We start from the raw sequence: 16,063 nt of genomic DNA, 5'->3' as shown, positions 1-16,063 counted from the left end.
TGAGGAATGATCAACGGACGGTTCTGACCTGCGTGTGGGCAATCTGTCTTGACTAACAGCACAAGCTAATTATATGAACTACAATTTGTAATACATTAATAATCAAACGAGTTAAACTACTCAAATTTTGAGATAACATGGCTCGAGGGGAGGGTGGTGAGCAGTATTCAGCCACAAGTTTATTACCGGCGAAACCAGGGCAAGATGAATTCAAAGATCAAAGGTAAAGACGATTGTATTGGTAAAATTGGGGACATGACATTTTTGTCATATGAAGCGAAACAACAAGTGTTGGAATGATTAGACCTGTCTGTCTTAATGCTGGGTGTGGATTTGATGAAGCTGAATGCTTTCATGAAATTAGATGTTGCCTAGGCTCTAATTTGACTGGTAAAGGCACCACGTTCCTCGTTGGGAAGACCTTGTGCAAGCGTGTGTGTAGCAAATCTGCTTTTAAATTCATATTTATATTCTTAGTTTTCATTTAAACATATTTGGTACATGGTTCAGTACTGGAATCCAAATGAGATAAGGGAGACAACCTAATACAATGGCGGTTAAAATGCTAATTTCTTTACATCCATTCATCCGGTTCTCCATCGCCTGCATCAGCTGTACAGACACTACATGCCGGTTTTAAAGCGACAGGTTTTTATTTTAAAAAATCTCTTTGTTTGGATTATACAACAGGCCTATGTTACACCTGCAATCTATTGAGCATAGTTTATGAATGACAACAAAACCATGTCCAGTCAAGTCGGTGGGAGTTTAATAGCTAGCCTAGACATGCACGTGTATAGTCGTTTTGAAAGTCTCACAATTCAAAGATTCATTTTTTCCTTACTATGGTTCGTGCACGTTGTGTTGCAAGTGTCAAGGACTGCAATATTTTTTTAACATGTTTGGAAAACGGTGTTTCCTGTGTGTCAATGCGACATAGGTGTGGCAGACTAGTGGTGGTATCTTTTTCTTCTTCTTTTCATTAGAGTAGAATAAACTTTATTGTTATTGAGAGTACAGAGTGCAAAGCATGATCACTTTATAGCGCTAAACGCTGCATCATGACTTTCCAGGCCGTCTAAATGAAGCCTCTTATTTAGGGAACGCTCATATGAACCAAAATTGCACTTTAGTGACCACAGGAATCATATATGACCATAAGTAAAGCATCATACTCTAAAACACAAGGTATGTTAATTGAAACGGTCCAAGTAGGCGTTGCTATTTAAAAGCACATTTCAACTGTAATGGGTACATTGTTATGCATGTCAGCTTTTATAAATGAGCTATAATTTAAGAATTCAGACATCAAATTTTATTAATGGTCTTTGTCACCCAGGAAATAATATAATATGCTGTTGATATGACCGATTTGGACTCCATTCAGATAAGTTGAATTGCATATAGTGTATCTGCCTTGTGCAAATAGTTGGTCTAGTCCCAGAGGACCTCTTAAAGATACCAGTGGCAGTGTAGTGAGATTCTCTGTTGACAGTTTGTTCACAGCCTTTGTGAGGGGTGTTATATCAACATTAGGTATTTAGCGTCCCAGAGGTCTCTCTATATGTGTATTTGCAGTAAATGCAGTGGACATATACCCCCTTTTAATTGACCAATGGCCAATGTGCATTAGTCAGCAATAAAGCAAGGCTTCTCATGTAGTTGACTAAGCCCTACAGTCAGCTTTTGAATGAGAGGCTTGTAGCATAGTAGGTTCACACTCTCAACTCAAGGCGGATTGGCTCCGACGCCAGACTACTGGCATATCTTTTGGATTAAGATCAGCAAGCATTTCTTAATTGGCTGAAAGCAGAGCACATTCTTGTGTCCATTGGCCGACGCCAGAGAGTGTGCGGCCACCTGACTCTGGGCTGACCATATCTCGCACCCTTGGCCCAGTGGATGGAATTTCATGCTGATCCAACATGCCATGCTCTGAGCCAATGGGGAGCCCTTGAAGCTGACCATGCTGTGCGCCACATGACCTAGAGTGAACCCCCCCCCACCCCCCACCATTGCCCTCACACCACTGTGTGACATCAGACATTGAGATCGCACCACTGTAGGGGGATCTCCAGGGTGGACATGAAGATAGGCGTGTTTGACTTTCTCACGGTGGCCATTATCCCTATGGTCCCCAATTGTTACAGTTTCTAACTCTTTTGGAAGGAATGTTGGACTGACTGTACAGATTTGGAGATTTGGAGAGGGGGTGGGTGTCCAGGCATCTCAGCTGCTGACCGAGGAATGTCCCATGAGGCCGGGGTTTTAGACCCTTATGGACAAGGAGGATAAACCATTATCATCCCCCAAAAACTATGACAAAAATAAATGAATTTCAATCCAATACATAAAGAGGTAAATGCATTTAATTGGGAAAGAACCAGATTCACCAAATATTAGGTGTTTGATTTATAAATTTCATTTCATTAGAAAATGGGGAAATCTGTACAGTAAAATGGCTCCCATCACAGTAAATATACTTAAATAATGGGAGCAATAAAATGTGTAGAATGTACAGATCCAGGTTTGTGTTTTGGATGCACAATCACTTCTACTCCCCTCTTAAGTAGCTTCCCCAGGATGTAGTTCATAACCTGGTGGTCTAAGCCTTGTAGAAGCTCAGTGAATGGGATATCGGACTCTCTTGTCACCGCAGCCAAGTTCGCTCTCTCCCTGTGGATGGCCTGAATGCTGACAGGGTGTAATCCTTTTGGCTCTTTATTGTGTCTGTGTTTTGCAGAGGGAGCAGAGAAGGGACCATTTGTCAATCTGCAACAAGATCTGCTATGCCATCGGGGGTGCCCCCTATCAGATCACGGGCAGTGCCCTCGGCTTCTTCCTGCAGATCTACCTGTTGGACGTGGCACAGGTACGTTTCCTCCTCGCAGAGGCCTACACTGAGAGAGAGAGAGCTCTGTGGAACATGTGCTCATTTCAATGTTATTTCCCACGCCGTTGTTATTGTGTGCTCGCTCTCAGGTTTTAGGCCTTGGTGTCTGTCTTGATCCTTGAGACAGAGGTCATTGTTCATGGTGCCATATGCCTTTTCAAAGCTGAATGTGATGTACAAAGGTTTGGCTGGACAGCACTTTGAAAATCTGAATCTGAAATCAAGTAATTCTTTGTCTTAGGTCAGGAACAAAGTTTCTTTGTAAGCAATGTCCTGATGGAGAAATAAAAAATTAAAAAACATTACAAAGTATTTCATGATGGACTGAACACTGTGGCAACATAACTCTCATCACTGTCCTCCACCAGCTGGTTGCATACAGTGAACATGTCTCAAGGACTCAAACAAACATACAACGTGATTCATGGTGTCAGACATATGTCAAGAGCCTCAGTTATTGGACGCCTACTGCGCAACATTGTTACGCTATTAGTGGGCACCACAGGGATCTCAACATCAGGACAGTCAGCAGGGCACTGTGTGTGTGTGTGTGTGTGTGTAGGGGCGGGGGGGGGGGGGGGGGGGGGATTAGCGTGTCATGTTTTAATTGAATTAACTTGAGAAGGATGTTAACAAAGAGGGTTAGGACCGGAGTTAGTTGAAGATTTCTGCTTCTTTATCTGTTTTGAAAGCCCTGCATGCACCTGAATTTGAAATTGGTTCAACATTTAAGAATGTTTACCCCTCCCCCCCCCCCTCTCTCTCTCCTTCAAGCTGGACCCATTTTGGGCCTCCATCATTCTGTTTGTGGGCCGGGCATGGGACGCTGTTACAGACCCAGTTGTCGGCTTCCTGGTGAGCCGGAGCGAATGGACTCGGTTCGGACGAATGATGCCCTGGTACGTATCCCTTTCATTACTGAATATAAAACTGAAAAAAAAGGACGCTAACAATGAAAGAAATTCCCACGCTGATTCAGTACGAGAGAAACTGAGAGCGCGTGGGGAGTCAAACTAGGGAAGGGAAAGTTGTGGGCATGGCTCTTGTCACAGGTGGTGACACACTATACTGACTTATAATTTTGTGTTCTAGTTTGCATTTGTACTTTTGAATGGGGGTGGATGTCACTTCCCACAAGCATCAAAGGTGAATCGACTGGCTTGACTAACTTCCGTTGTGTGTAACATCCGCATTGTCATGGTTATTGGAATTTAGAATGTTCAGACAGTCGGCACAGGAAGTTTCTGCCTGATGTAGAGAGCATGGCCATTGTTTTTTGCCGCTGTTGTTGTTTTTTTTAGGTGCATTCCTCACAAGGGAGGATGTTGGCTAGAGTGCTTAGAAGAATGACTAACGTGGAAATGTATTGTTTGAGAAGTATGATAAGTACTGTATACCACTGATGCGCAGTAATCAAGCAGTAATCAAGTGTCAGTTTTAGTGTTCAGCAATGTCAGCCATTGTGGCATGAGGTAAATGCCACCGCTTCCTACTGTGACAGGAAAATGGGCAGGCATCTACTGAATGTCAAACCTTCCAGCCTGACCTCCTTTGCAACAAATGTGTGTTGTGATGCTGACAATGTAAGAAGTATCGAGCATTCACCAGTATTGCCAGTTTTGTCCCAAATCACAAGGTTGACTAGCTGTGGTCCTAATAATAAAGAACAAAGAATAAAAACCAATAGAAGCGGCTGCGACTCTTAAGTAAAATATTAATATTAATATTAGCCCTGGTTCTTAATGATTGTTCACTCCAATCTAATGGAAGGGCCAGCTGAAATTTCCTCCCAGGGAGGAGCCACTTAGCTTTCTATGCCCTGCCATCAAAAAACTTCCAAAACGCAAACCAGTATACACTTCCTCATGGGTTACCCTGGAATTCGATGCCCTCAGCACAGTGCAGGCCTAAAACACTCGTACTCAGATCTTCTAGTATCTGACCGAGGGATTCACGTAGCGTTCAATGCCCTCATCGCAGTAGTAGTGTGCATTGACGCAAGCACCAGAGATTTCCAATCAACCGGTATGGGTAACTACAGTATCTGGCTAAACATCTGCACGTAGAGAAAGCACTGATGCGCTTTCCTGTCACGTCACAATGATCCCAGCGTTCGTTTCCTGTCCCGTCACGATGATCGCAGCGTTCGTTTCCTATCCTGTCACAATGATTGCAGCGTTCGTTTCCTGTCCTGTCTCAATGACTGCAGCGTTCGCTTAGACTCCTAATGACAGGATCGGAAAGAAGCACTCATCCCGCTTGTAGGACCAATTCAGCAGATATGAGATATTAGATTTGAGTTCAGATAATTAAATATATTAGTCTACTTTAGTATTGATATTTTTATTGTAACTGCAAAATAATTGTTGAATTTTTAACCATAATGCTGGAAGGTCAATAAACTATAAATATAATGATGTCCCAACAGTGGGTGATGAATTTGATTTAAATATGAATTCAAATCAACATAATTCCAGTTGTATGAGATCAACTGTGTGCTCAGCCAAAGTCTAACTATGCATATAAGAGCTGACGAGAGCTGAGCACAGAGCAGCCGGTACAGCAGATCATGAAATCAAACTTGAGATTGGAACATTGAGGAAAACTTGGGCCAGCTCCTAGATTGATGTGCTGTGGTCACGTCACTATTTTGAGTCGGCCAGCTGCTGGATATGTCAGCATGAACTGAGCCCCACTGATGAGAACATGCTGAGCTTCACAGTACTGTTCAAGCACATCCATATTTACACTCTCTTATATGATCACCGTCGACACCCTCACAGTACCAGTCCTTAAGCATTGTTTTTGTGAGTAGCTCTAACTGGCTGTCGGGAGAGCTACATGAGACTAGTTTCAGTACGACTAAAAGGGAAGAGTCCGAGGGGAATTTCTTTAACATATGGTCCCCAAGAGGCATTTATGAACACATGACAAGAAATAATTAAAGTATATAGCATGGAGGAAGGAAACATGGTTGAAATTGATGCGTACAGAATCAATTTTCATGAAATGCCGGGGAGCTCTTATGATTTTTTTTGCCTGAGTCTCAACAGAAGCATGTGCTGTGTAGAGAGCGGAAGGGAAACCGAAGGCGGGGGAGGGGTCCTCTCTGATTGGTTAAGCCCACACCACACCACAAAATTCAGCCAATCAGGGTTGCAAAAGGAATTAGTGGCTTCAAAGAATGACAGTTGGAGCGGGGGTCGACCGAAATGACTTGAGGTTACTATCGGTTAAGTGAAGGGCATATTCTTGGCTGTGTCAGTGAGTTCATTGTTGTCATTGTGACTTGAGATCATTTTTTTCTTTAGTTTGGGTGTTAATGCCTCATTAACCTTGGGCTATTACCTTAAAACGCTGCTATATAATACATTAATGATTTAGGTGTTTTGATTGTTCATATTAATTCATTCTTAAAAAAATAATTAATGTTAGATTAATCAAAGATATTCCCTGATATGCACAATATATTCATACAATATTGATGTTTTTTTTTCAGCCATATATTAGCTTTTTTCCCATACTTGCCTTTAATGTAGTAATATCACTCAATAAAACAAAATATTAAAAATAATTGTATTAAATGTCCCTGTACTTTTTCATATGGTGATATTAATCAAGTTGATAGTGAGCTATCTGACACATGAAAATGGTCCCATCTTATCTTTTTCAGTCCAACACCCCCACCGCCCCCACCCCACCTGAAATTCCACCTCACGGGTATCAGCTGACTGTTTCCAAAATAAATATAGGAAGCTGTTTTGGAATATGTCAGTGGTGTATGTGTGTGTGTGTGTGTGTCCAGGTTGAGGTTATTGTTGTATAGATTGTAGCATGTTTCTTCGCGTTCTTCTGTTTTGTACATGGATAGCTGTTCACCACTGTACAAATGAATATGGCCAAGGGTGCTGTGATCTCATATGTGAGAGCATATCTGTGTTTATGCTTGGAGGTTCCACAGTACAGAAGTTTGTATTCTTATATCTCACGTGAGTGTGTGTGTGTGTGTGTGTGTGTGTGTGTGTGTGTGTGTGTGAGGGGGGTTCATTTGATTTGTGTATGACCTTGCATTCACGTCCTGGTCACATGCCCCAAAGTTGTACAGGTAGTCCATGTCACACCTGTGTCATCTCAACCTTTTTGAGTGGCTGTTCCGACTTTAAAAAACTGTTTTTTGTATTTATCTTTTTTTTTTTCCACTGTCACATGTCTGCCCACGCTAAGGCCACTGTTGGCAATACTTATTTGGAATGCTTAAGATGGCCATCTCTATAGGGCAATGGAAAGGCATCTGTGTGGACCAAATATTTTCCATCTGCACCACGTGCTTTCCAGGGAATGGGGACTCCTGCGGTAGCAAGGTCTGGCAGAGGTTAGCAAAAGAGGCAAACAATGTGTAGACCGGCTTTGAGTTGCACAACACTTGCTCGCAATCGCTGTTGAAGCCGTGAACACCGAGGCGCTGTTTGCCGGCTCCCTGCACCTCTGCTTTGGTGCTGAGGTTAAGCGCTTGCACTTTTGTTTTCGTCCTCGTTAATCCCAGCGGACTTCTTTCCAAAGCAAGCAAAGGCTTCCACAGGGGGTGGTGGGTGGGGGGGACGACTTCACTGTGGCCTGACTGCACAGAGGGAAAAGCGATGCTCGTGTGAACGCAGAGCGATGTTCGTGTGAACGCAGACCTGTTCTCTCAGGTTTCCTTATCCAACCGTGAGAGAGAACCTTTGTCCAGTGATGATGAACATGGACTGCTTGTCCTTTCCATGTCTTCCTGGTTGCCATGGTGTTTTGGCAGTGCTGATGGAATTTCTCAGCCTCAGTTCTTTTCTTTGATCAGGTACAGAGTGCGATCATGAGATCCTCTGTTTTTCACCTGGTTTTGGTTCCTGTAACCTTTTGTGTTTTAGTTTGAGACCACTCCCGTGTTTGGATAACAGATTCACACGGTTTCCTCTGAAACCTGAATTGATTGGCATTTCATATCTATGCCAGGTTATTAAAAAAACAAGTTTACGTCTGTTGGAAAGACATTATGTGACAAGTTCACGCTTGTCCTCACCGTTGTTTTTCATGCCTGTGTTTCAGGATCCTCATCTCCACTCCGTTTGCGGTGATGACTTACTTCATGATCTGGTTTGTTCCGCCGGTGGAGGAGGGGAAGGTGATCTGGTACCTGGTGTTCTACTGCCTCTTCCAGTCCCTTCAGACGGTGGGTCTCGTCTTTGTCTCACCTTTTTCCTCTAGCTATCACCGTCACACACACACACACACACACACACACACACTCTGTGTCTCACCTTTTTCCTCTGGCTATCACCGTCACACACACACCACACACTGTGTCTCACCTTTTTCCTCTGGCTATCACCGTCACACACACACACACTGTGTCTCACCTTTTTCCTCTAGCTATCACCGTCACACACACACACACACCACACACTCTGTGTCTCACCTTTTTTCCTCTGGCTATCACCGTCACACACACACACACACACTGTGTCTCACCTTTTTTCCTCTGGCTATCACCGTTCACACACACACACACACACACACACACACACACCACACACTCTGTGTCTCACCTTTTTCCTCTGGCTATCCACCGTCACACACACACACACTGTGTCTCACCTTTTTCCTCTGGCTATCACCGTCACACACACACACACACACACTCTGTGTCTCACCTTTTTCCTCTGGCTATCACCGTCACACACACATACACAACCTAAGAGTCACACACACTGAGTTGTGTGGCCTTGTGGTTTCTTTTTTTTTATTAATGAATGTTTATTTTTATTTTCACAGTGTTTCCATGTGCCAATACTCGGCACTCACCATGTTCATCAGCTCAGACCAGAAAGAGCGAGACTCCGCTACGGCCTACAGTGAGTCCTGTCACAGTTGTTGAGGGGAGAAACTAATTTCAACATGACCCAGCCTTTTAAAATGCAACAGTGTTACTTACATTTCTTAAAGGTGCAGTCCTTGATTATAATACATTACAAATAGTGCAAAATAGGGTAATCTGGTATTTAGCCTTAGCAAATATGGTCTACTTCTGGTAGTACCTACCACTTTAAGTGGACTGAAATGGTGCAGAAGAACAGTTCATGTAAGCAATTTCTTTACTTAGGTGCAAATGACCGCAACCAACATCCTAATCTGGTTTGATGGACTGAGCGTTGGCTGGCTGATGTTGGCTGCTTGTACCAAAATAACGAATTATATTTAGCTAGGGCTACAGTGCCGTCTTTGAAATTGTCCTTTTCAACTGCCCCTCAAAGAAGGCATTCTTTACCATTACATGTCCTATCATGGGGAAACATGCTTAATCCGTATTTGTGGCATGTACTCAGAGTTGTATTGTCACCCTCATTGCTCTCTCGCTCCTGTGCTTCTCTCATGCCACAGGGGATGACGGTTGAGGTGTTGGGCACAGTGCTTGGCACTGCCATCCAAGGCCAGATGTGGGTGGGGCGATCGCCCCCTGCCTCCGAAGTGAACTGGACACCCTGTCGGACCTGAACTCCACTCAGCTGGGTTAGAGGTCAACGTATCGGGCATCTCTCTGAATGACACGGTGAGTGAGGAGACGGAGCATAGAGGAGTTTGTCCACCCACCTATCTGCTGCTCACCTGCGTGAACGATCCCTGCGGTTCTTCCTAATTTGCTTCCTGTTTTCCCCCGTTTTGCGTTCCTTTCCTCAGAAACAAGCGTACATGATTGCATCAGGAGTAATCTGCATCGTCTACGTGCTCTGCGCCATCGTGCTCTTCGTGGGTGTCAAAGAACAAGAAGGTGAGTGAAGTAGTCATTCAGTTAAAGAGCCGTGAAAGAGCAGAGAGGCGCTGATTGCTGGACATTGACTCTTTGCTGGCAAACTAAATGTGGATGTGCACTTAGTTTTGTGTTGGTTGTATTGCGCTCCTTTCCATAGCAGGAATGTTTTTGGTTTTTTTTCTCCCTAAATTGCATCAACATATATTTGTTTGACAGAATGTGCTTGTGTGTTTTTCTGTTTCCTTTACAAATTGGAATTACCATTTGCTATCAATATTTCCCAGATTCGTAGCTTCACATATTGCTTGCTTTACCTTTTTTTTTTCTCTCTCCTTCTTTTCCAGAGAGTGGGACGTCTGAAAGGCGGATCGCCGCCTTCATTCTTTGAAGGGAATGGTCTGGTGATTAGCTTTGGTCCCTACATCAAGCTGGTCATGGGCTTCTTGTTCACCTCACTGGCCTTTATGGTAAGTGGCTCATAGTTGTGTCATCAGATATATATACTGTAAACCGCACTCTTTAAAAGCAAAAATAATATGTTTGCATTGCTTTCATTGAAGATAAGCTGTTCTCTCGAAATGTCAACGTGCATTGTGGCGGAAACTGTGTTTGATTGTTTTATGTTTTTGGATACTGGAAACGATTGTACATTGTTTGTTTGTTTGTTTTACCTTTTGTAGCTCTTTGGAAGGAAAACCTTGCCCTGTTCTGCACCTTACACTCTTGGACTGCGGAATGATTCCAGAATGTTCTGCTGGCCATTATGGTAAGAGATCCTAACTTGACACTTGGGGTGGGGGGTTCACTCCCTCCAGTTATAAGGTTACTTGGTATTCAAGCTGTTGCACTGCAGTTGTTGAAGTTAAAAGACAGGTTTGTTGAAGTCAGTCAGCTCAAGTAGCCAGGGTTTGGGAGGAAGATTCTCTGGATCAGTGTCCTTTTGTCTTTAAAGACAAAAGAACGCTACAGTAGGAAGCACTTAACACTGATTTCTGGACGAGGGGGGCGACAGTGGTACAGGAGGTAAAAGAAGTCGGTTAGTAATCAGAAGGTTGCTAGTTCGATTCCCTGTCGAAGCGTCCTTGAGCAAGACACTGAACCCCTAATTGCTCCTGATGTGCAGTGTGCCATCAGTTGTAAAAATGTAAAATGTGTATACATTGTAAGTCGCACATATGTAAGTCGCTTTGGATAAAAGCGTCTGCTAAATGACTAAATGTAAATGTAAATGGACGCCTGCCTGGGAAGAGAACCTCTGTGCCCCTCGGGGTGACCAGGGACGGTCGAGGGCTGTTGGCAGCACTTCGGTGCTAGTTTGAGGCAAGGTGACTTGTCGCCATGGAAATGAAACGAGAGATTTTAGGGTTGAGGGGACACATTCTAGTGGCATGTGGGAAACAGTCCCACTCTCATAAACACGGGCACTCTCCAAGTAAGCAGGCAACAGTGCAAGAGGGAGAAACACAGAAGCCTTTGTGTCACAGCAGCCATTTGTATCCTCTGGTGAAAAGAACAATTTCTTGGGTATCTCTACAGTAACCTTTGCCTTTCCTGCCCTGTCATGCCAATGTTTAGATTGCTTTCCTGAATATGTGGTTGGCCATTTCTTGTTTTTTTTTTTTCTTCTTCTTCTTCTTCTTTGACGGGCTGTAATAAACCACAGCTTTGTTCACTCCTATATTGAACGGGATAAAGCATGGTGACCTTACAGCATGAGACTTGTCAGTGTGCCATTTTTCAGTTTTGATCTACGGCAGGACAACTAGAAAGAGGCTGGTGATCATTCCATAGAGTTCAGAACATACGTCAGAACAACAGGGTTTCCGTGACGAGGGTCCTTGTTGCAAAAGGACCCAGACTCACAACACTAAACACATGCTAGCCCCCACCAGACTCACAACACTAAACACATGCTAGCCCCCACCACACATCAGCTGATGGGCCTCCAAATAGGGAAATGACCCTTGGTTGTTAGTGGTAGCGTGCCCTATGGGGGTTTTGTGGAAACCCCCCTGGTGCGTGTGTTTGGGTGGGCTGGGTTTGTTGGGCGTGATTCACGTTTCTCATGTATTCTTGTTTCTCAGTATTCTTTTTCTCATGAATTCTTGTTTCTTTTTTCATCCTTAGCTTTCTGGCACCATTTCCATTCCATTCTGCAGTGGTTCCTCTCGCGCTTTGGGAAGAAGACTTGCCGTCTACTTTGCATCACGGTAGCTACATGATAAATTAGTCACTGTGTGTGTGTGTTGTGTGTTGAATCTACGTGTGTGCGTGAAATGGAAAATAAATATTTATTATTCCTGTGTAGACAATTCCTGTGTATGTAATGAGCAATACATCTTTTTAAATGACCTACATTAATGTATGTCTGGTTCTAGTCTACATACACATATATTCTGTACTTAAACACTGTGTGTGTGTGTGTGTGTGTGTGTGTGTGTGTGTGTGTCTGTTTAAGCTGTTGTTCATGTGTGTTTTTAAGCTTGCATGTGTAAGTGTGTGTGTGTATTTGAGCTGTTGTTCATGTGTGTTTTTAAGCTTGCATGGGTGTGAATGTGTGTGTGTGTGTGTGTATATTTGAGCTGTTGTTCATGTGTGTTTTTTAAGCTTGCCATGGGTGTGCTAACACCTCTTCTTCTCTGGACAGTGGGCGGTGCCCTTCATGATAATGGTCATCTGCCTGGGAGGCCCAACATCATCGTGGCGTATGTGGTTGCCGTGGCATCTGGCATTAGCGTTGCCGCTGCCTTCCTCCTCCCATGGTGAGACATAGCTGTTCATCTTTGTAGCTTTTTCTCGGCTCAGGATCTTCCATTTAGTCAGTCCATCCGATTATCTTTCTCTGCAAAAAATGCCCGTTGAATTTCCTCTGATCTAGCCATTTCAACTTTGCTTACAGAAAAAGTCCTTGTTAACTTATAATTGATGTATAATTTTCTTCTGTCTTATGTAGGTCAATGCTGCCAGACGTTGTGGATGACTTTAAAGTGCAAAATCCAGATACTCAAGGCCATGAAGCAATCTTCTACTCTTTCTATGTTTTCTTCACCAAATTTGCCTCTGGAGTGTCATTGGGTGTCTCCACCCTCAGCCTGGAGTGAGTATTCTCTCTCTCCTCTTTCCTCTCTCACTCTGTCCCTCTGTCCCTCCCTCTCTCTCTGCCTGCCTCTCACTCTGTCCCTCTCTCACACAGAAGTGTATGCGCTCTGGTAAAACAAAGAGCTTTGGGTTTCGTGTGCGATGTCACTGGCATACAGATTTTTAATTGTTCAGGTCATATTAGCTAGTCCTTCATTGGGACCAGCAGACTGGACTGTAGTGAAGTGGAGTAGAGTGCCTAGCTTTCCTGAAGTGGAGTGCCCAGCTTTCCTGTAGTGGAGTGCCTAGCTTTCCTCTAGTGGAGTGCCTAGCCTTCATTGGGACCAGCAGACTGGACTGTAGTGGAGTAGAGTGCCTAGCTTTCCTGTAGTGGAGTAGAGTGCCTAGCTTTCATTGGGACCAGCAGACTGGACTGTAGAGGAGTAGAGTGCCTAGCTTTCCTGTAGTGGAGTGCCTAGCTTTCCTGTAGTGGAGTGCCTAGCTTTCCTGTAGTGGAGTAGAGTGCCTAGCTTTCCTGTAGTGGAGTAGAGTGCCTAGCTTTCCTGTAGTGGAGTAGAGTGCCTAGCTTTCATTGGGACCAGCAGACTGGACTGTAGTGGAGTAGAGTGCCTAGCTTTCCTGTAGTGTATTGCCTAGCTTTCCTATAGTGGAGTGCCTAGCTTCATTGGGACCAGTGGACTGGACTGTAGTGGAGTGCGTAGCTTTCCTGCAGCGTGGTTTCTGTCCCACTTGCTTAGAGCTTAAGCCTCCTGCTTAAGACTGTGCTTATGCACCCGCCCAGACCTACACAATGCAACAAGCAAATCCTTACTCATTCAACCCAAAGGGCTCTTTGTAGAGCCCCTCCTTTCTTTTCTTTTCTTTTCTTTCTCTCTCTTGCGTCTTAATTCTCCACTCTTTTCCCCTACTCCGCACTCGTTTTTTCTCCCTCCTCACAGTTTTGCCGGATACGTGACCCGTGCATGCACTCAGCCGGACTTGGTGAACTTCACCCTGAAGATGCTGGTGGCTCCTGCCCTGTGGTCCTCATCTTCCTGGGCCTCATCATATTCAAAACGTACCCCATCGATGAGAAGAGAGGCAGGGAAACCGCAAAGTGTTACAAGAGCTAAGGTGAGGCTTCCACAGACCACACACTTGGCTTGACCACACACGTGTACGCACACACACACTCATGCATACACAAATACAAATATACAGGTGTTTAAAAACAATCTCATTAAGGGCATGATCAGGTGCATTCAGACATCAGTATTCTTGACTTTTTCAACATTAAGGAAGAAGGGGTATCTTCTCTCAGATCCCAGCCCCTCTGTATAAAAGATCACATAAAACACCAATGTTTTATTTGAGTGGCCTCCACTATTCTCTGTCTTAGATGGTCTTTAGATTCCAGTCCCCCATTGAGCAGTTTAATATCACCTGTCTCAACCAGGTTAAGGTCACAAAGTGAAAGAGAGTATTAAGTCAGGCAACTTGAGAAGCATAGATATTGCTGAGTGGCTCCTCTGTCCAGACTAGTTGAAAAATGGACCTAAGGTGTTAAAAGACCTATTCAGGACTTTGAATTGATGGGATGTTACTGTTTTTAAAAAGGTGGGAGTCACGTTGCATTGGAATGTTGACATTAGGGAATTGAGCATACAGGCTTTGTGTGTGTTGCTGCATTCACTTTAGTTTCACACTGTTTTTCTTCTTTTGTATCTGGAAAACAGGGACTCTGACCAGGATTCACAGACAGACTCCACAGAACTGGGAAATATGGTGTAGGAACAAATGGAATATTACGCACTGTTTCTCTCACACACGTACGTAGTCTCATGTCTGGATACACGTGTGTATGTGTGTGTATATACATACACACACACACACACACACACATACACACCTCAAAGGTCACCACTTTGTGACTGTTCATCTCGGCTGTCTGAGTTTAAGGTCACCTTAACTGCTGCCATGGCGATGTGTTAAGGTATTCAGAGGGAGATAATGGTCTTTTTTTTTCTTTTTCTTTTAAAAAAAAAAAATCCTGCAAATGATGAACACACAATCTAATAGCACCACCCAGTGGTCATCAGAGAGACTGCTCTACTTGTGCACAAGGCATGAGTGTGTGATGCCAGATCCTGGTTGCGTGTCTACATCTTTATGTCATCAACCAAAATGTGGGTTGCTTGTCTGATAATGGGAGACAATGATTTTACCCAAAACCTCATCAATGCTTTCATTGCAAGCAAAAAAATAGGCTGTTTTTTGGTCTGATCCAATTCTTGTTTCCTTACTAAATCCTAAAGACATGGAGCTTTTTATGCATACTTCCTGGAAGATTTTCCATGATTGCACTTTTTTACAAGTTGGCTCACCCGATCAGCTTATTCTCCACACTGATAAGCTTTGATATGGACCTAGTCCAATACATCGTGCACTCTGCGATAACAAGAAGACTTTTCATAAACAAGCACTAAACCTACATTGGATATAAAGTGGATAAACCAGGGACAAAGAGAGCGTATTCTCTGCGGTTTTCTATGCTAACTGGTAAATTTAGATGAAAGAATAGTTCTGTTCTGTTGTTACAGATTTAGTGGCACAAGCTTGGAAAATTCTTAAAAATAAAATCATTAAAAACAGTTTAGTGTAAAATACTATTCATACTGAATATCTGTGACTCAAATAACATTGTACTGTGATTGTCAATCATTTTAAGTAGGGATTGGCATTTATTTAACATTTTGACTGTAACATAGCCAGAACGATCTGCTTCGGCAGCTCCTCTTATGTGTGACGGTCATGGTTTGCATTTCAAAGGTGCTATTGTACTTTCAATCATTTAGATAAGAAGACTGTGAATTTGTTTGTAAAAGTGTGTACAGACTTATTGTCTGTGATCCAGTTGTTGACTAACTTTTTTTTTTTACACTGGAGACAGTCATGCAACTATGCTTTGTGTACTGTAAAGTCCTGTAAAGTTATTGCCAGAAAGATTTTTGTCATGGCCAACAGATGTTTCAAAACACCTACCTGCATATGTTGACATTCATGGACCTTTTTTAAAATTTGCACGTTCTTAGAAAAGTATGTTTAAAGTTTTGGTGTGGTTTTATCACTGCAGTTTTGTGTAAGTACTTTTTGTACTCATGTTGGCAAAGCTTTATGGTATCCTTTTGCAGTAACTAGAACATTGTATTTAACTGAATTAGGCCTATAGCTGTCTTGTCAAAGGCAGCCACGCTGTGTACAACAAAAAGAAGTGGCCTGATTTCTGAAAAATGTATATGTGTAAATAT

At 43.3% G+C, this 16,063-nt stretch overlaps 1 pseudogene; it reads left to right on the top strand.

Annotated features, from left to right (window-relative positions):
* Positions 1-2,458: 2,458 nt before the first annotated feature.
* On the top strand, positions 2,459-15,767 carry LOC116223497 (annotated as a pseudogene).
* Positions 15,768-16,063: the final 296 nt, after the last annotated feature.

Source organism: Clupea harengus, chromosome 14 (genome assembly GCF_900700415.2).
Source record: "Clupea harengus chromosome 14, Ch_v2.0.2, whole genome shotgun sequence".
NCBI lineage: Eukaryota > Metazoa > Chordata > Actinopteri > Clupeiformes > Clupeidae > Clupea > Clupea harengus.
Note: the sequence above shows the minus strand (reverse complement) of the source record. Positions and strands in the feature narration are given on the sequence as shown.